Below are 21,941 nucleotides of genomic sequence, written 5' to 3'. Positions count from 1 at the left end.
TCTTTCTAGTTTTTATGTGGGGATATTCGGTTTTACCTAAATGCCTCAAAGGGCTCCCAAATGTCACTTTGCAGATTCTACAGTAAGAGTGTTTCCAACTTGATGAATCAAAGGAAAGTTTAAATCTGTGAGGTAAAAGCACACATAGCAGAGCAGTTTCACAGGTAGCTTCCTTCTAGTTTTTGTCTAGAGATGTTCAGTGTTTCACTTTAGGCCTCAATGTGCTCCTAAATGTCCCTTTGCAGATTGTACAAAAGAGTGTTTCCAACCTGCTGAATCAAAAGAATGGTTTAACTCTGTGAGATTAATGCCCACATCACAAAGCAGTTTCATAGATAGCTTCTTTCTAGTTTTTATCTGGGGTTATTTTGTTTTTCACTACAGGCCTCAAAAGGCTCCCAAATGTTGCTTTGCAGATTCTACAGTAAGACTGTTTCCAACTTGCTGAATCAAAGTAAGGATTAACTCTGTAAGAAGAACACACACATTGCAAAGCAGTTTCACAGATTGCTTCTTTCTAGTTTTTATCTTGCTATATAAAGTCTTTCATCATAGGCCTCAATAGAGTCCCAAATGTCTCTTCACAGATACTAAAAAATAGTGTTTCTAACCTGCTAAATCAATAGAAAGCTTTAAGACTGTGAGATGAATGCAACCATTGTGAAGAAGTTTCACCAATATCTTCTTTCTAGTTTTTATCTGCGGATTTTCAGTTTTTCACTATAAGCCTCAATGGGCTCCCAAATGTCCCATCGCAGACCATACGAAAGGAGAGTTTCCAAAATGCCAAGTAAAAAGAAATGTTTAACTCTCTGAGATGAATACAAACACTGCAAAGCAGTTTCATAGATAACTTATTTTTAGTGTATATCTTGGGATAGTCTGCTCTTCACTATAGGCCTAAATGGGCTCCCAAATATCCCTTTGCAGATCCTACAAAAAGAGTGTTTACAACTTGCTGAATCAAAAGAAAAGTTTAACTCTTTGAGATGTATGCCCACATCACAAAGAGGTTTCACAGATAGCTTCTTTCTAGGTTTTATCTGGTGATATTCAGTTTTTCACTGTAGGCCTCAATGGGCTCCCAAACATCTGTTTGCAGATTCTACAAAAAGAGTGTTTCCAACCTACTGAATCAAAAGACAAGTTTAACTCTGTGAAATAAATGCACACATCACAAAGCAGTTTCATAGATAGCTTATTTTTACTTTTTCTGTGGGGATATTCTGCTTTTCACTATAGGCCTCAATGGGATCCCAAATATCTCTTTGCAGATCCTACAAAGAGAGTGTTTCCAAACTGCTGAATCCAAAGAAAGGTTTAAATTTGTGAGATAGTCACACACATAGTAAAGCAGTTTCACAGATTGCTTCTTTCCAGCTTATATCTAGAAATAGTCGGTTTTTTACTCTAGGCCTCAATGTGCTCCTAAATGTCCTTTTGCAGATTCTACAAAAGAGTGTTTCCAACCTGCTGAATCAAAAGAAAGGTTTAACTCTGTGAGATTAATGCCCACATCACAAAGTGGTTTCACAGATAGCTTATTTCTAGTTTTTATCTGGAAATATTCCATTTTCCTCTATATGCCTCATTAGGATCCAAATGTCACTTTGCAGATACTACAATAAGAGTGTTTCCAACTTGCTGAATCAAAGGAAGGTTTACCTCTGTGAGGTGAATGCACACTTTGCAAAGCAGTTTCACAGATAGCTTCTTTCTAGTTTTTATCTGGGTATATATGGTTTTCCATTATAGGCCTCAATGGGGTCTCCAATGTCCCTTCGCAGAGCCTAAAAAATAGTGTTTCCAACCTGCTAAATCAATAAAAAGGTTTAAGTCTGTGAGATGAATGTGCCCATCACAGAACAGTTTCACAGATAGCTTCTTTCTAGTTTTTATCAGGAGATTATTTGTTTTTCACTATAAGCCTCAATGGGATCTGGAATGTCCCATCACAGATTTTACAAAAAGAGTATTTCCAAACTCCTGAGTGAAAAGAAATGTTTAACACTGTGAGATAAATGGACACACCTCAAAAAAGTTTCACAGATTCTTCTTTCTAGTTTTAATCTGAGTATATTTGGTTTTTCACTATAGGCCTCAATGGGCTCCCAAATGTTTTTTCACAGATCCTACAAAAAGAATGTTTTCAATCTGTTGAATCAAAAGAAAGTTTTATCTCTCTGAGATAAATGCACACATCCCAAAGCAGTTTCACAGATAGCTTCCTTCTAGTTTTTTTTTTCTGGGGATATTCAACTTTTTATTTAGGTCTCAATGGGCTACAAAGTGTCCCTATGCAGATCCTACAAAAAGAGTTTTTCCAACCTGCTGAATCAAAAGGAAAATTGAACTCGGCAAGATGAATGCCCACATCTCAAAGCTGTTATACATATAGCTTCTTTTTAGTTTTTATTTGGGGATATTCAGTTTTTTACTATAGGCCTCAATGGGCTCCCAAATGTCCCTTTGCAGGTACTACATAAAGAGTGTTTCCAATCTGCTTAATCAAAATATAGGTTTAATTCTGTGAGTTGAACACACACATCACAAAGCAGTTTCACAGTTAACTTCCTTCTAGTTTTTCTCTGGGGAGATTTGGTTTTTCACACTAGGTTTCAATGGGCTCCCAAATGTCCCCTCACAGATTTTACAGAAAAAGTGTTTTCAACCTGCTGAATCAACAGAAAAGTTTGTCCTTGTGAGATGAATGCACACATCCAAAGTGGTTTCACAGATAGCTTTTTTCTAGTTTTTATCTGTGCATATTTGGTTTTTCATTATTGGTCTCAAAGGGCTACCAAATGTCTTTTAACAGATTCTAGAAAAAGAGTGATTCCATCCTGTTGAATCAAAAGAATTGTTTAACTCTGCAAAATGAATGCCCACAACAGAAAGCAGTTTCATAGATAGCTTCTTCCTAGTTTTTTTCTGGGGATATATTGCTTTTCACTAAAAGCCTCAGTAGACTCCCTAATGTCCCTTCACCTATACTGCAAAAAGAGAGTTTCCAAACTGCTGAATCAAAAGAACTGTTTACTTCTGTGAGATGAAAACACACATAGACAAGCAGTTTCAAAAATACCTTCTTTGTCTTTTGTTGCCATTGCTTTTGGTGTTTTGGACATGAAGTCCTTGCCCACGCCTATGTCCTGAATGGTAATGCCTAGGTTTTCTTCTAGGGTTTTTATGGTTTTAGGTCTAACGTTTAAATCTTTAATCCATCTTGAATTGATTTTTGTATAAGGTGTAAGGAAGGGATCCAGTTTCAGCTTTCTACATATGGCTAGCCAGTTTTCCCAGCACCATTTATTAAATAGGGAATCCTTTCCCCATTGCTTGTTTTTCTCAGGTTTGTCAAAGATCAGATAGTTGTAGGTAAGCGGCGTTATTTCTGAGGGCTCTGTTCTGTTCCATTGATCTATATTTCTGTTTTGGTACCAGTACCATGCTGTTTTGGTTACTGTAGCCTTGTAGTATAGTTTGAAGTCAGGTAGTGTGATGCCTCCAGCTTTGTTCTTTTGGCTTAGGATTGACTTGGCGATGCGGGCTCTCTTTTGACAAATGGGATCTAATTAAACTCAAGAGCTTCTGCACAGCAAAAGAAACTACCATCAGAGTGAATAGGCAACTTACAACATGGGAGAAAATTTTCGCAACCTACTCATCTGACAAAGGGCTAATATCCAGAATCTACAGTGAACTCAAACAAATTTACAAGAAAAAAACAAACAACCCCATCAAAAAGTGGGCGAAGGACATGAACAGGCACTTCTCAAAAGAAGACATTTATGCAGCCAAAAAACACATGAAAAAATGCTCATCATCACTGGCCATCAGAGAAATGCAAATCAAAACCACTATGAGATATCATCTCACCCCAGTTAGAATGGCAATCATTAAAAAGTCAGGAAACAACAGGTGCTGGAGAGGATGTGGAGAAATAGGAACACTTTTACACTGTTGGTGGGACTGGAAACTAGTTCAACCATTGTGGAAGTCAGTGTGGCGATTCCTCAGGGATCTAGAACTAGAAATACCATTTGACCCAGCCATCCCATTACTGGGTAGATACCCAAATGACTATAAATCATGCTGCTATAAAGACACATGCACACGTATGTTTATTGCGGCATTATTCACAATAGCAAAGACTTGGAACCAACCCAAATGTCCAACAATGATAGACTGGATTAAGAAAATGTGGCACATATACACCATGGAATACTATGCAGCCATAAAAAATGATGAGTTCATATCCTTTGTAGGGACATGGATGAAATTGGAAACCATCATTCTCAGTAAACTATCGCAAGAACAAAAAACCAAACACTGCATATTCTCACTCATAGGTGGGAATTGAACAATGAGATCACATGGACACAGGAAGGGGAATATCATACTCTGGGGACTGTGGTGGGGAGGGGGGAGGGGGGAGGGATAGCATTGGGAGATATACCTAATGCTAGATGACGAGTTAGTGGGTGCAGCGCACCAGCATGGCACATGTATACATATGTAACTAACCTGCACAATGTGCACATGTACCCTAAAACTTAAAGTATAAAAAAAAAAAAAAAAAAAAACCTTCTTTGTAATTTTTATATGGGAATATTTGGTTTTTCACTATAGGCCTCAACAGGCTCCATAATGTCCCTTTGCCAATCCTGCAAAAAGAGTGTTTCCTAACTGCTGAATCAAAGAACTGTTTACCTCTGTGACAGGAAAGCACCCTTAGCCATGCAGTTTCACAAATAGTTTCTTTCTAATTTTCATATGAGGATATTCCATTTTATACTCTAGGCTTCAATAGGCTCCCAACTGTTCATTTGCAGATTCTACAAAAAGAGTGTTTCCAACCTGCTGAATCAAAAGAAAGTTTAAATCTGTGAGATGAATGCACACATTGCAAAGTGGTTTTACAGATATCTTCTTTCTAGTTTTTATCTGAAGATATTCTGTTTTTCAATATAGGCTGCAATGGGCTCCAGTATGTCTCTTCACAGACCCAACAAAAAGAGTTTTTCCAACCTGCTGAATCTAACAAAGGTTTAACCCTGTGAGATGAATGCACACATTGCATAGTGGTTTCACAGATATCTTCTTTCTAGTTTTTATCTGGGGATATTCGTTTTTTCACTGTAGGCCCCAAGGGTCACCCAGGTGTTCCTTCACAGATTCTACAAAAGTAGTGTTCCAACATTTCGAATCAAAAGAAATGTTTAACTCTGTGAGATGAATACACACTTTCCAATGCTGTTTCACAGATACGTTCTTTCTATTTTTGGTCTCACGATATTCAGTTTTTCACTATAGGTCTGAAAGGGCTCCCAAATTTCCCTTCACAAATTCTACAAAAAGAGGGTTTACATCATGCTGAGTCAAAATAAATGTTTAACTCTGTGAAAAGAATGCTCACAACAGAATGCGGTTTCATAGATAGCTTCTTTCTAGTTTTTATCTGGGGATATATTGTTTTCCACTACAGGCCTCAATGGGATCCCAAATGCCCCTTTGCCAATCCTGCAAAAAGAGAGTTTCCTAACTGCTGAATCAAAATAAAGCTTCAGCTTTGTGAGTCACATACACACGTAGCAAAGCAGTTTCACAGAAAGCTTCTTTCTAGATTTTATCAGAAGATATTTGTTTTTTCACTGTTGGCATCATTGGGCTCCCAAATATTCCTATGCAGATCCTACAAAAAGAGTGTTTCCAACCTAGTGAATCGAAAGAACTCTTCACTTCTGTGAGATGAAATCACACATAGCAAAGCAGTTTCACAAATTGCTTCTTTCTAATTTTTATATGGGGATATTCGGTTTTTCACTATAGACCTCAATGAGCTCCCAGCTGTTTGTTTGCAGATTGTACATAAAGAGTGTTTCCCACCTGTTGAATCAAAAGAAAGGTTAAACTCTGTGAAATGAATGCACATATCATAAAGTGGTTTCACAGACAGCTTCTTTCACCTTTTAATCTGAAGATATTATGTTTTTCACTATAGGCCTCAATGGGCTCCAATATGTCTCTTCACAAATTTGACTAAAAGAGTGTTTTCAACCTGCTGAATCAAAGAAAGATTTAATCCTTTGAGATGAATGCATGCATGGCAAAAGTGCTTCACACATCATGGCTTCTTTCTAGTTTTCATCTGGGGATAATTCATCTGAGGCCTATAGGCCTCAAGGGTCAACCAAATATTCCTTTGCAGATTCTACAAAAAGAGTGTTTCCAACCTGCTGAATCAAAAAGAAGGTTTACTTCTGTGAGATGTATACACACATCACAAAGCAGTTTCACAGATAGCTCTTTCTAGCTTTTATCTGGGGATATTCTGTTTTTTGCTGTAGGCCTCAATGGGCTCCCAAATGTTTGTTCACGGATTCTACAAAAAGAGTGTTTCCAACCTGCTGAATCAAAAGAAAAAAATTTTAACTGTGTGAGATGAATTCACACATTGCAAAGTGGACTTGCAGGTAGCTTATTTCTAGATTTTATCTGGGGATATTTGTTTTATCACTGTAGGCCTCAATGGACTTCCAAATGTCCCTTCACAGATCCTACAAAAAGAGTGTTTCCAACGTGTTGAATCAAAAGAAACGTTTAACTCTGTGAGAGATATGCACACATTGCAATGCAGTTTTAGAGATAGCTTTTATCTAGTTTTTATTTGGGGATATTCAGTTTTTCACTGTACACCTCAATGGGCTCCTAAATGTTCCTTCACAGATTCTTCAAAAAGAGTGTTTCCAACCTGCTGAATTAAAAGTAGAGTTTAATATTGTGAGATGAATGCACACATCACAAAGCGGTTTCACAGATAGCTTTTTTCTAGTTTTCATCTGGAGATATTCTGTTTTTTACTATAGACCTAAATGAGCTCCAAATCGTCCCTTCAGAGATCCAAAAAGAGAGTAATTCCAATGTGCTGAATAAAACAAGTTTTTACTCTATGAGATGAATCCTCCTATTGCAAAGTGGTTTCAGACATAGAATATTTCTTGTTTTATCCAGGGATATTCAATTTTTCACTATAGGCCTCAGGTGCTGACATATATCCGTCCTCTGGTTCTACAAAAAATAAGTTTCCAACCTGCCGAATCAAAAAGAAGGTTTAACTCTGTGAGATGAATGCACACATCAAAAAGCGGTTTCACAGATAGCTTCTTTATAGCCTTTATCTGGGGATATTCTTTTTTTTCACTGTAGACCTCAATGGGCTCTCATATGTCCCCGCATAGATTCTACAATAAGACTGTTTCCAACATGCTGAATCAAAAGAAATGTTTCACCGTGTGAGAGGTGTGCCTGCATTGCAAAGCAGATTCACACATAGCTTCTTTCTAGTTTTTATCAGTGATATTTGGTTTTTCACTATTGGCCTTAATGGGCTTCCAAATGGTCCTTCACAGATCCTACAGAAAGAGTGTTTCCAACATGCTGAATGAAAAGAAAGGCCTAACTTTTTGAGATGAAAGCACACGTCATGAAGCAGTTTCAGAGATAACTTCTTTCTAGTTTTTACTTGGGGATATTTTGTTTGTCACTATTGGCCTAAATGGGCTCCCATGTGTCCCTTCATAAGTTCTACAAAAAGAGTGTTTCCAACCTGCTGAATCAAAAGAAATGTTTCACCCTTAGAGATATGTGCCTGCATTGTAAAGAAGTTTCACCCATTGCTTCTTTCTAGTTTTTATCTGGGGATGTTCTGTTTTTCACTACAAGCCTGCCTCAATGGGCTCCCAAATGTGCCTTTGAAGAATTTACAAAAAGAAGTTTTCCAACCTGCTGAATCAAAAGAAAGGTTTCAACCTTGAGAAAAATGCACTCATTGCAAAGGGGCTTCACAGATAACTTCCTTCTAGTTTTTACCTGGAGATATTCAGTTTTTCACTATGGGCCTCAATGGGCTCTGAAGTCTCCCTTTGCAGATCCTACAAAACTTGTGTTTCCTACCTGCTGAATCAACAGAAAGTTTTAAATCTGTGAGATGAATGCACATTTTGCAAAGCAGTTTCACAGATAGATTCTTTCTAGTTTTTATCTGGTGATATTTTATTTTTCACTATGGGCCTCATTAGTGTCCCATATGCTGCTTTGCAGATTCTACAAAAAGAGTGTTTCCAACATGCTGAATCAAAAGGAATGTTTAACTCTGTGAGTTGAATGCTCACATCACAAAGTGGTTTCAGAGATATCTTCTTTCTACTTTTTATCTGAGGATATTCTGTTTTTCACTATAGGCCTTGCTGGACTCCCAAATGTCCCTTTGCAGATTTCACAAAAGAAGTGTTACCAAGTTGCTGAATCAAAAGAAAGGTTTAACTTTGTGAGTTGAATGCGCACATCACTAAGCATTTTCAAAGATAGCTTCTTTCAACTTTTATCTTAGGATATTAAAATTTTCACTATAGTCCTCAGTGGGCTTTCAAATGTGCATTTGTAGATTCTCAAAAAAGAGTGTTTCCAGCCTACTGAATCAAAAGAAAGGTTTAACTCTGTGAGATGAATGTGCACAGTGCAAAGCGGTTTAACAGATTGCTTCCTTCTGGTTTTTATATGGGGATATTTGGTTTTTCACTGTAGGACTCAATGGGCTCCCAAATATCACTTTGCAGATCATACAACAAAGTGTTTCCAACCTGCTAAATCAAAAGAAAATCTTAACTCTGTGAGACGAATTCACGCATCACAAAGTGGTTTCAAAGATAGCTTATTTCTAGATTTTATCTGGGGATATTCGTTTTTTCACAGTAGGCCTCAATGGGCTTCCAAATGTCCCTTCGCAGATCCTACAAAAGAGTATTTCCAACTGCCGAATCAAAAGAAAGTTTTAACCATTTGACGTGAATGCACACATGGCAGAGGAGTTTTACAGATAGCTTCGTTCCAGTTTTTATGGGGGGATATTCAGTTTTTCATTATAGGCATCACTGGGATCCCAAATGTCCCTTCACAGATTCTACAAAAAGAGTGTTTCTCACCTGTGGAATCAAAAGAAACGTTTAATTCTGTGGGATGAATGCATACCTCACAAAGCAGTTTCACAGGTAACTTCTGTCAAGTTTTTCTCTCAGGATATTCGATTTTTCAATATAGATCACAATTGGTTTTCAAATGTCCCTTAGCAGATTCTACAAAAAAGTGTTTTCAAGCTGCTGAATCAAAATAAATTTTTATCTATGAGAGATGAATGCACGCATCACTAAATGGTTTCACATATATCTTCTTTCTAGGTTTTATCTGGGGATGTTCAGATTTTCTCGTTAGGCCCCAAAGTGGTTCGTAAATGTCCCTTCCCAGATTGTACAAGAAGATCGTTTTCAATCTGCCGAATCAAAACAAGGTTTGACTCTGTGAGTTGAATGCACACATTGCAAAGCTGTTTCACAGATACCTTCTTTCTAGTTTTTATCTTGGAATATTCAATTTTTAACTATAGGCACAAATGGGCTCCCAAATATCCCTTTGCAGATTTTACAAAAAGAGTGCTTCCAGCGTGCAGAATCAAAAGAAAGGTTTAGCCCTGTGCAATGAATTCACATATTGCAAGGCGGTTTTACAGATAGCTTCTTCCTAGTTTTTTTCATTGGATTTTTCGTTTTTCAATTTAGGCCTGGATGGGCACCCAAATATCCCTTCACATATTCTACACACAAAAAAAATTGTTTCCAAAAGGCTGAATCAAACAAAGTTTTAACTCTGCGAGATGAATGCACACATTGCATAATGGTTTCACAGATAGCTTTTTTCTTGTTTTCATGTGCATATATTATGTTTTCACTATAGGCCTCAATGGGCTCCCAAATGTCCCTTTGCAGATTCTACCAAAAGAGTGTTTCCAACAGATTGACTCAAAATAATTTTTACCTCTGTGAGATGAATGCATTCATAGCAATGCAGTTTCATAGATCGCTTCTTTCTAGTTTTTATCTGGGGATATTTTGCTTTTCACTATAGGCCTCAATGGGCTCCCACATGTCTCTTCGCAGATCTCAAAGAAGACTGTTTCCAAACTGCCAAATCAAATGAAATTTTAACTCTTTGAGATGAATGCACACATCACAATGTGGTTTGACAGATAGCTTCTTTTTAGTTTTTATCTGGGGATGTTTGGTTTTTCACTCTAGGCCCCAATGGGCTCCCAAATATCCCTGCACAGATCCTACAATAAGTGTTTCCAAACTGCAGAATCAAAGCAAAGGTTTAAATCTGTGAGATGAACATACATATCACAAACTGGCTTTACAGATAGCTTTCTTCTAGTTTTTATCTGGGGATATTCTGTATTTCTCTATATCCCTCAGTGGGCTCCCAAATGTTCTTTTGCGGAAAAAGAGTGTTTCCAACCTGCTAAACAAAAAGCATGTTTTAACTTTGTCAGATGAATGCATATGTCACAAAGTGATATCACAGATAGCTTCTTTCTATTGTTTATCTGGCGATATTCTGTTTTTGACTACTGGTCTAAATGGGCTCCAAAATATGCCTTTGCATATTCTACAGAAAGAGTGTTTCTAACCTGCTGCATCAATAGAAAACTTTAATTTTTTGCAATGAATGCAAATATCACAAAGTGGTTTTACAAATAACTTCTTTTTAGTTTTTATCAGGGGATACTCAGTTTTTCACTACAGGCTTCAAAGGCCTCCCAAATGTTTCTTTGCCGACTCTAAAAAAAAGAGATTTTCCAAACTGCTGAATCAAAAGTTATGCTTACCTGTGTTAGATAAACTCACACAGAGCAAAGCTGTTTCACAGATAAATTGTTTCTATTTTTTATATTGGGATATATCATTTTGCACTCTAGGCCTCAATGGGTTCCCAAATATCCCTTTGCAGATTGTATAAAAAGAGTGTTTCCAACTTGCTGAATCAAAAGAATTGTTTAACTCTGTGAGATGAATGCACATATGGCAAAGCAGTTTCACACATAGCTTCTTTCTAGTTCTTACCAGGGGTATGCAGATTTTAACTTTAGGAGTCAATGGGCTCCCAAAGACGCTTAGTAGATTCGAAAAAAAAAGTGTTTCCAACCTGCTGAATCAAAAGAAACTTTATCTGTGTGGGATGAATGCACACATCCCAAAGCTGTTTCTCAGATAGATAGCTTCTTTCTAGTTTTTATCCAGGGATATTCGGTTCTTCACTGTAAGCCTCAATGGACTCCCAAATATCCCTTCACAGATTCTACAAAAAAAAGTGTTGCCAAACTGCTGAATCCGAAGAAAATTTGACTACATGAGTTAAATGCATACAACACAAAGTGGTTTCACAGATAGTATCACTCTACTTTCATTTGCGGATATTCAGTTTTGCACTATAGGCCACAATGGGCTCCAAAATGTTCCTTCGCAGATTCTAGAGAAGAGTGTTTCCAACCTGCTAAATCAAGAGAATTGTTTAACTCTGTGAGATAAATGCACACATCATTAAGGCTTTTCACAGATATGTTCTTTCTAGCTTTTATGCTGGGATATTCTTTTTTTAATATCAGCCTCAAACAAAAGAAATCTTTAAATATAAAATGAAGGCACACATCACAAAATGGTTTCAGAGATAGCTTCTTTCTTGTTTTTATCTGGGAATATTTGGATATTCACTATAGGCCTCAAAGGGCTCTCACATGTCTCACCACAGATCCTACAAAGAGAGTGTTTCCAACCCACTGAATCAAAGAAAGGTTTAAATCTGTGAGATGAATGCACACATCACAAAGTGGTTTCACAGATAGCTTCTTTCTAGTTTTTATCTGGGGATATTCTGTTTGTCACTGTAAACCTCAATGGTCTCCCAAATATTTTTTCACAGATCCTACAAGAAAAATGTTTCTAACCTGCTGAAACAAAAGTAAGGTTTAACTCTGTTGAATTCATGCACACATTGTAAAGCAGTTTCACAGATAGCTTCCTTTTAATTTAACTGGGGATATTTGGTTTTTCACCATAGGTCTCAAAAAGCTCCCAAATGTTCCTTTCCAGATTCTACAAAAAGAGTGTTTACAACCTGCTGAACCAAAAGGCAGGCTTAACCCTGTTAGATGAACGCACACACCACAATGCAGTTTTACATATAGCTTCTTTCCAGCTTTTATCTGGGAATATTCGTTTTTTCACCACAGGATTCAATGAGCTCCAAATATCCCTTCACACATTCTACAAAAAAAGGTCTCCAATCTTCTGAATCAAAAGAAAGGTTTTACTTGATGACATTAATGCAAACATTACAAAGCGATTTTACAGATAGATACTTTCTGACGATATTCAATTTTTCTCTATGGGCTTCTACGGGCTCCCAAATGTCCCTTTGCAGATTCTACCAAAAGAGTGTTTCCAAACTGCTGAATCAAAAGAAAAGTTTAATGCTGTGTAGTGAATGCACAGACTGCAAAGCAGTTTCACAGTTAGCTTCTTTGTAGCTTTCATCTGGGGATATTCTTTTTTTCAATATAGGCCTCAATGGGCTCCGAAATGTTCCTTTGCATATTGTATAATAGTAGTGTTTCCAACCTACTGAATCAAAACTAATTTTTACCTCTGTCGAATGCACAGATCACAAAGTGATTTCACATATAGCTTCTTTCTAGTTTTTATCTGGGGATATTTGTTTTTCACTATAAGCCTCTATGGGATCCCAAATGTCTTTCTGCAGTTTCCAAGCTGCTGAATCAAAAGAAAGGATAAGCGCTCTGAGATAAATGCACACATTGCAAAGGGGTTTCACAGATAGCTGCTTTCTACTTTCTATCTGGGGATATTTGGTTTTTCACTATAGGCCTTAATGGGCTCCCAAATGTTTCTTTGCAGATTCTATGAAAACAGTGTTTCCAACTTGCTGAATCAAAAGAAAGCTTTAACTCTGTGAGATGAATGCACGCTTTGCAAAGCAGTTTCATAGATATCTTCTTTTTAGTTTTTATCTGTGTATATTCGATTTTTCCCTATGGGCCTCAATGGGCTCCAAAATGTCCCTTTGAAGATTCTACAAAAAGAGTTTTCCCAACCTGATGAATCAAAAGAAAGGTTTAACAGTGTGTGGTGAATGCACACATTGCAAAGCAGTTTCACAGATAGCTTCTTTGTAGTTTTTATCTGGGGATACTCAGTTTTTCACTGTAGGCCTCAATGGACAGCAAAATGTATTTTTGCAGATTTTGCAAAATTAGTGTTCCCAACCTGCTGAATCAAAAGAAAGGTTTACATATGTGAGATAAATGCACACAGCACAAAGTTGTTTCACAGATAGCTTCCTTGCAGATTGCATCTGGGGATAAACAGTTTTTAACTATGAGCCTCAATGGAGTCCTAAATATCCTTTTGCAGTTTCTATAAAAAGAGTGTTGTCAAACAGCTGCATCAAAAAAAAAAGTTTAACCCCGAGAGATGAATGCACACATTGCAAAGTAGTTTTACAAATAGCTTCTTTTTACTTTTTATCTGGGGATATTCAGTTTTTACAGTATAGGCCTCAATGGGCTACAAAATATCTGTTCGAAAATTCTACAAAAAGAGTTTTTCCAACCTGATGAATCAAAAGAAAGGTTTAACTCTGTGCAATGAATGCACACATTGCAAAGTGGTTTCACAGATAGCTTCTTTCTAGTTTTTATCTTGGGATATCTTGTTTTTCACTATAAGCCTCTATGGGATCCCAATTGTCTTTTTGCAGTTTCTATAAAATAGTATTTCCAACCTGCTGCATCAAAAGAAAAGATAAACTCTGTGTGATGAATTCACACATCACAAAGCACTTTCACAGATTTGGGGGTATTCAATATTTCACCGTAGGCCTCAGTGGACTCCCAACTTTCCTTTGGCAGATTCTACACAAAATTGTCTCCAACCTGCAGAATCAAAAGAAAGGTTTAACTGTGAGACGAATGAACACATCACAGCAATTTTGCAGACAGTTTCTATCTAGTTTTTATCTGTGGATATTTGGCTTTTCACTATAGGCCTCAATGGGCTCCTAAATGTCCTTTTGCAGATCCTACCAAAAGAGTGTTTCCAACCTGCTGAATCAAAAGATGGTTTAACCCTGTGAAATAAATGCACACATTGCATAGCAGTTTCGCAGATAGCTTGTGTCTAGTTTTTATCTGAGCATATTCTGTTTTTCACTATAGGCCTCAATGTACTCCCAAATGTTTCTTCATAGATGCTACAAAAAAAATTTTTCCAACCTGCTGAATCAAAAGGAAAGTTTAACTCTGTGAGATGAATGCACACATCACACAGCAGTTTCACAGATAGCTTCTTTCCAGTTTTTATTTGTGGATATTTTGTTTTTTACTGTAGCCCACACTGGGATCCCAAATGTCCCTTCACAGATTCTACAAAAAAAAAAAATTGTTTCCAGCCTGCTGAATCAAAAGAAAGTTTTACCTCTGTGAGACAAATGCACACGTGGCAAAGCAGTTTCCCAGATAGCTTCTTTCTAGTTTTTAACTGGGGTTATTCAGTTTTTCACCATAGGCCTCAATGGGCTCCCAATGTCTCTTCGAAGATTCTACTAAAAGAATGTATCCAACCTGCTGAATCAAAAGACATGTTCAACTCTGAGATCAATGCACACGTGGCAAAGCAGTTTCCCAGATAGCTTCTTTCTAGTTTTTAACTGGGGTTATTCAGTTTTTCACCATAGGCCTCAATGGGCTCCCAATGTCTCTTCGAAGATTCTACTAAAAGAATGTATCCAACCTGCTGAATCAAAAGACATGTTCAACTCTGAGATCAATGCACACGTGGCAAAGCAGTTTCCCAGATAGCTTCTTTCTAGTTTTTAACTGGGGTTATTCAGTTTTTCACCATAGGCCTCAATGGGCTCCCAATGTCTCTTCGAAGATTCTACTAAAAGAATGTATCCAACCTGCTGAATCAAAAGACATGTTCAACTCTGAGATCAATGCACACATCACAAAGCAGTTTCACAGAGAGTTTCCTTCTAGTTTTCATCTGTGGATGTTTGGTTTTTCACTATAGGCCTGAAAGAGCTCCCAAATGTCCCTTCACAGATTCTACAAAAGGAGTGTTTCCAATCTGCTGAATCAAAAATAAGGTTTAACTCAGTGAGATGAATGCATACATTGCAAAGTGGTTTCACATGTAACTTCTTTCTATGTTTTCTCAGGGGATATTTTATTTTTCACAATAAGCCTCACTGGGCTCAGAAATGTCCTTCACAGATCCTACAAGAAGAGTGTTTCCCACCTGCTGAATCCAAAGAAAGGTTTAACTCTGTGAGCTGAATGCTCACTTCACAAAGCAGTTTCACAGATGGATTCTTTCTAGTTTTTATCATGGGACATTTGCTTTTCACTATAGGTTTTGGTGGGTTCAGAAATGTCCATTCTTAGACTCTACAAAAAGAGGGTTTTCACCCTACTGAATCAAAAAAAAGGTTTAACTTTGTGAGCTGAATTCGCACATCACAAAGCAGTTTCACAAATAGCTTATTTGTAGTTTTTCTCACAGGATATTGGGTTATAACTATACACCTCAGTGTGTTCAGAAATGTCCATTCTTAGATTCCACAAAAGGAGTGTTTCCAACTTGCTGAATCAAAAGAAATTTTAATTTGTGAGCTGAATCCACACATCACAAGGTAGTTTCACAGATAGTGTCTTTCTAGTTTTTATTGTGGGACATTAAATTTTCACTATAGGCCTCAGTGGGTTCAGAAATGTCCATTCTTAGGTGTTACAAAAAGAGTCTTTATCCAGCAGGGTCAAAACGAAGGTTTAACTCTGTGAGCTGAATCCACACATAACAGAGAAGTTTCACAGATAGCTTCTTTCTACTTTCTATTGCTGGATATTTGGTTTTCAGTGTATGCCTCAGTAGGCTCAGAAATATCCCTTCCCAGATTCTACAAAAAGAGCGTTTCCAATCTGCTGAACAACAACAAAAAAAAGTTTAGCTCTCTGAGATGAGTCCATAAAACACAAAGCAGTTTAAAAGAAAGCTTCTTTCTACTTTTTATAGCTGGATATTCTCTTCTTTTTTACTATAGGCCTCAGTGTGCCCTGAAATGTCCCTTCACAGATTCAACAAAAAATGAGATTCCAACTTGCTGAATCAAACGACAGGTTTTACTTGGTGAGCTGAATCAACATATCAAAAAGCACTTTCACAGATAGTTTCTTCCTGGTTTTTATTGCAGGATATGCGGTTTTCACTATATGCCACAGAGGGTTCAGAAATGTTCCTTCACTCATTCTACAAAAAGAGTGTTTTCAACCTGCTGGATCAAAAGAAAGGTTTAATTCTCTGAGCTGAATATATCTTCACAAAGCAGTTTCATATGTAGATTCTTTCTATTTTTAATGGTGAAATAATTGATTTTCACTATAGGCTTCAAAGGGCTCAGAAAATTCCATTTCCAGATTCTACAAAAAAGAGTGTTTTCAACCTGCTCAATCAAAAAACAGGTTTAACTCTTTGAGCTGAATCCACACATCAAGAAGCAGTTTCATAGGTTGCTTCTTTGTGGCTTTTATTGCAGGATATTCAGTTTTCAGTATACACCTCAGTGTGTTCAGAAATGTTCATTCTTTGACTCCACAAAAAGTGTGTTTCCAACCTGCTGAATCAAAAGAAAGGTTTAATTCAGTGATCTGAATCCCCACATCACAAAGCAGCTTTACAAATTGTGTCTTTCTAGTTTTTCTCACAGGATATTTGGTTTTCACTACCAGAATCAATGTGTTCAGAAATGTCCATTCTTAGATACTACAAAAAAAAAGTGTTCCCAACCTGCTGAGTCAAAACAAATGTTTAACTGTGTGAGCTGAATCCACCCATCACAAAGCAGTTTAACTGATAAATTCTTTCCAGTTTTTCTAGTTTTTATACAAGGATATTGGGTTTTCATTGTAGGCCTCAGTAGGCTCAGAAATGTGTCTTCCCAGATTCTACAAAAAGACCTGCCTAATCGAAAGTAAGGTTTAACTTTGTGAGCAAAATCCACAAATCGCAAAGCAGTTTCACAGATAGGCTCTTTGTAGTTTTTAGCTTGGGATATTCAGTTTTCACTATATTCCTCAGTGGGTTCAGAAATGTCCATTCATATACTCCTAAAAATGAGTGCTTCCAACCTGATGAAAGAAAAGAAAGGTTTAGTTCTGTGAACTGTATCCACACTTCACAAAGCATTTTCACAGATAGCATCTTTCTGCTTTTTATCATTGATATTCAGTTTTCACTATATGTCCCAGTGGTTTCAGAAATGCCCATTCTTAGATTCTATAAACAAGTGTTTCCCACCTGCTGAATCAAAAGAAATTTTTAACCCTGTGAGCTGTATCGACACTCCAAAAATCAGTTTCACAGATACCTTTTTTCTAGTTTTTATCATGGGATATTATCTTTTTCACTTTAAGTCTCAGTGCACCCCCAAATGTCCCTTTGCAGTTTCTATAAAAAATAGTTTTTCCAACCTGCTGCATCAAATAAAGATTTAACTTTGTGAGCTGAATCCACATAGCACAAAGGAGATTCACAGATAGCTTCTTTCTAGTTTTTATCACAGGATACTTGGTTTTGACTATAAGTCTCAGTGAGTTCAGAAATGTCCATTTTTGGATTCTACAAAAAGAGTGATTCCAACTTGCTGAATTAAAGGAAAGATTTAACTCTGTGAGCTGAATCCACACATCACAAAGCAGTTTCACAGGCAGCTTCTTTCTAGTTTTTATCCTGGGATATTCAGCTTCCACTATAGGCCTCAGTGGGTTCAGAAATGTCTCTTCTAGATTATAAGAAAAGAGTATTACCAACCTGCTGAATCAAAACAATGCTTTAACTCAGTGAACTGAATTCACTCATCAAAAAGCAGTTTCACAGATAGCTTCTTCCTAGTTTTTATCGTGGGATATTTGTTTTCTCTGAATAGGCCAAACTTCGCTCTGAATTGTCCCTTCACAGATCTACAAAAAGATTGTTACCAAACTGTTGCATCAGAAGAAAGTTTAATTTTGAGATCTGAATCCACACATCACAAAGCAGTTTCACAGATAGCTACTTTCTGGTATTTATTACGGAATATTAGGTTTTCAACAAACACTTCAGTTGGTTCAGAAATGTCCATTCTTTGATTCCACAAAAAGTGTGTTTCCAACCTCCTGAATCAAAAGAAATGTTTATATCTGTGAGGTGAATACACACATTACAAAGCAGGTTCACAGATAGCATCATTTTACTTTTTATCACTGGATATTCAGTTTTCACTATAGGACTCTGTGGGTTCAGAAATGTTCATTCTTAGATTCTACAAAAAAAGTTTTTCCAACTTGATGAATCCAAAGAAAGGTTTACCTCTGAGAGCTGTATCAACACATCACAACGCAGTTTCACTGACAGCCCCTTTCTAGTACTTATTGTGGAATATTCTGTTTTTCACTTTAATTCTCATTACACCCCCAAATATCCCTTTGCAGATTCTACAAAAAGAGTGTTTCCAAAATGCTGAATCAAAAGAAAGGTTTATCTCTTTGAGCTGAATCCATACATCAAAAAAATTTTTCACAAATAACTTCTTTCTAATTTTATTGTGGGCTACTCAGTTTTCACTATAGGCCTCAGTGGGTTCAGAAAAGCCCCTTCATAGATTATACAGAAAGAGTGTTTCAAACACACTGAATCAAAATAAAGGTTTAACACAGTGAGCTTAATCCGCACATCACAGATCAGTTTCACAGATAGCTTCTTTTTCATTTTTATCATGGGATATTCTGTTTTTCTTTATAGGCCTCTGTGCACTCCGAAATGTTCCTTCGCAGAGTATACAAAAAGAGTGTTTCCAACCTGTGGAATCAAGACAAAAGTTTACCACTGCGAGCTGACTCCTCAAATCAAAAAGAAGTTTCACAGGTAGATTATTTCTAGTTTTTATCATGGGATATTCAGTTTTCACTATAGGTTTCAGAAGGCTCAGAAATGTCCACTTACAGATTCTACAAAAAGAGTGTTTCCAACCTACTGAATCAAATGGAAGGTTTAACTCTGTGAGTCGAATTCACCCATCACAAAGGAGTCTCACACATAGCTTTTTGTGGATTTTTTCACAGGATATTCATTTTTCAACAAACATTTCAGTGGGTTTAGAAGTGTTTATTCTTAGATTCCACAAAAAGTGTGTTTCCAACTTGCTGAATCAAAAGAAAGGTGTAACTCTGTGAGCTGAATACAGGCATCACAGAGCAGTTTCACAGTTAGCACAGTTCACTTTTTATAGCTGGATATTCGGTTTTCACTTTGGGACTTAGTGGGTTCAGAAATGTCCATTCATAGATTCTACAAAAGATGTTTTATCAACCTGCTTAATCCAAAGAACAGTTTGCCTCTGTGAGCTGTGTCAACACATCACAAAGCAGTTTCACAGACAGCTTCTCTCCAGTTTTTATCACAGGATATTCCATTTTCACTATAGGCCTCAGTGGTCTCAGAAATATCTTTTCACCGATTCTAGAAAGAAAGTGTTTCCAACGTGCTGAATCAAAAGAAAGCTTTACCTCTGTGTGCTGAATCCACACATCACAAGGCAGTTTCACAGATAGATTCTCTTTTGTTTTTATTGCGGGATAGTTGGCTTTCACTATAGGCCTCATTTGATTCAGAAATGTCCCTTCCCAGATTCTACAAAAAGAGTGTTTCCAACCTGCTGAATCAGCAGAAAGGTTTAACTCTGTGAGCTGAATCCATACAAAATAAAGCAGTTTCACAGATAGCTTCTTTCTACTTTTTATTGTGGGATATTCAGTTTTTGCTATAGTGGATTCAGTGGATTCAGAAATGTCCATTCCTAGATTCTACAAAAAGGGTGTTTCCAACCTACTGAATCAAAAGAAAGGTGTAACTATGTGAGCTGAATCCACACTCAACAAAGCAGGTTCACAGATAGCTTTTTTCTAGTTTTTGCCACTATAGGCCTCAGTGGGTTCAGAAATGTCCCTTTCGAGATTCTACAAAAAGATCGTTTCCAACCCGCTGAATCAAAAGAAAGGTTTAACCCTGTGAGCTGAATCCACACATCACAAAGCAGTTCCACAGATAGGTTCTTTCTGCTTTTTATCCTCAGATATTTGGTTTTCACCATAGGCCTCACTGGGTTCAGAAATGCTCATTCTTAGATTCTGCAAAAAGAGTGTTTCCAACATACTGAATCAAAGAAAGGTTTAATTCTTTGAGCTGAATCCACATATCACAAAACACTTTCACAGATAACTTCTTTCTAGTTTTTATCACAGGATATTTGGTTTTTCTTCATAGGCCTCTGTTCGCTCCAAAATTTTCCTTCACAGATTCTACAGAAAAAAGGGTTTCCAACCTGTTGAGTCAATAGAAAGGTTTAACTCTGTGAGCTGCATCCACGCATCACAAAGCAGTTTCACAGATAGCTTCTTTGTAGTGGTTATTGTGAGACATTCCGTTTTCACCCTATGCTTCAATGGGTTCAGAAATGTCTGTTCTTAGATTCTACAAAAATGTGTTTCCAACCTGCTGAATCCAAAGAAAGGTTTACCTCTGTGAGCTGCATCAATACATCACAAAGCAGTCTCACAGACAGCTTCTTTCTAGTTTTTATCATGGAATATTCTGTTTCTCACTTTAATTCACAGTACACCACCTAATGTCCCTTCACAGATCCTGTAAAAAGAGTGTGTCCAACCTTCTGAATCAAAAGGCAAGTTTAACTTTGTGAGCTGAATCCATACATCACAAAGCAGTTTCACAGAGAGCTTCCATCTAGTTCTTATCACAAGATATTTGGTTTTCATCATAAACCTCAGTGGATTCAGAAATGTCCAATCTTAGATTATACCAAAAGAGTGTTTCCAACATGCTGAATCAAAAGAAAAGTTTAACTGTGAGCCAAATCCACACGTCACAATGCAGTTTCACAGATAGATTATTTCTAGTTTTTATCACGGGATGTTCATTTTTTATTTATAGGCCTCAGCATGCTCCAAAATGTTTTTTTGCAGATTCTACAAAAAGAGTGTTTCCAATTTGCTGAATCAAAAGAAAGCTTTAACTCTGTGAGCTGAATCCTCACATCTCAAAGCAGTTTAGCAGATAGATTCTTTCTGGTTTTATCAAGGAATATTCGGTTTTCACTATAGGTTTCAGCAGGTTCAGAAATGTCCATTCTTAGATTTTAGAAATAAGTGCTTCCAATCTGCAGAATCAAAAGAGAGGTTTACCACTGCGAGCTTTATCAACACGTCACAAAGCAGTTTCACAGACAGCCTCTATCTAGTTTTATCATGGAATATTCTGTTTTCCAATTTAACCCCCAGTATGCCCCCAAATGTCCCTTTGCAGATTCTACAAAAGAGCGTTTCCAACCTACTGAATCAAAAGAAATGTTTAACCCTGTGAGCTGAATCCATACATCACAGAGTAGTTTCACAGATAACTTCTTTCTAGTTTTTATCATGGGATATTCTCTTTTCACTATAGGCCTCATTGGGTTCAGAAACGTCCCTTCCCAGATTCTTCAAAAAGAGGGTTTTCAATCTACTGCAATAAAAGAAAAGTATAACTCCATGAGCTGAATCCACACATTACAAAGTAGTTTCACAGATAACCTCTTTTTAGTTTTTATCACAAAATTTCTTTTTAGTTGTAATCATTATTCTGTTTTTCACTTTAAGCCTTAGTGTGCCCCAAAATGTTTCTTTGTAGATTCTGCAAAAACAGTGTTTCCAACCTGCTGAATCAAAATAAATGTTTAACTCTGTGAGCTGAATCCAAGCATTACAAATCAGTTTCACAGATTGCATCTTTCTAGTTTTCTTCAAGAGATATTTTATTTTTCACTATCGGCCAAAGTGTGCTCTGAATTGCCCCTTGGCCGAAACTACAAAAAGAGTGTTTCCTACCTGCTGAATCAAAGGAAAGTTTGAGTTCTGTGAGCTGAATTCACACATCACAATGCAG

Source organism: Pan troglodytes, chromosome X (assembly GCF_028858775.2).
Source record: "Pan troglodytes isolate AG18354 chromosome X, NHGRI_mPanTro3-v2.0_pri, whole genome shotgun sequence".
In the NCBI taxonomy this organism is placed as follows: Eukaryota; Metazoa; Chordata; class Mammalia; order Primates; family Hominidae; genus Pan; species Pan troglodytes.
The sequence above is the reverse complement of the archived record's forward strand: the minus strand, read 5'-3'. Positions refer to the sequence as shown.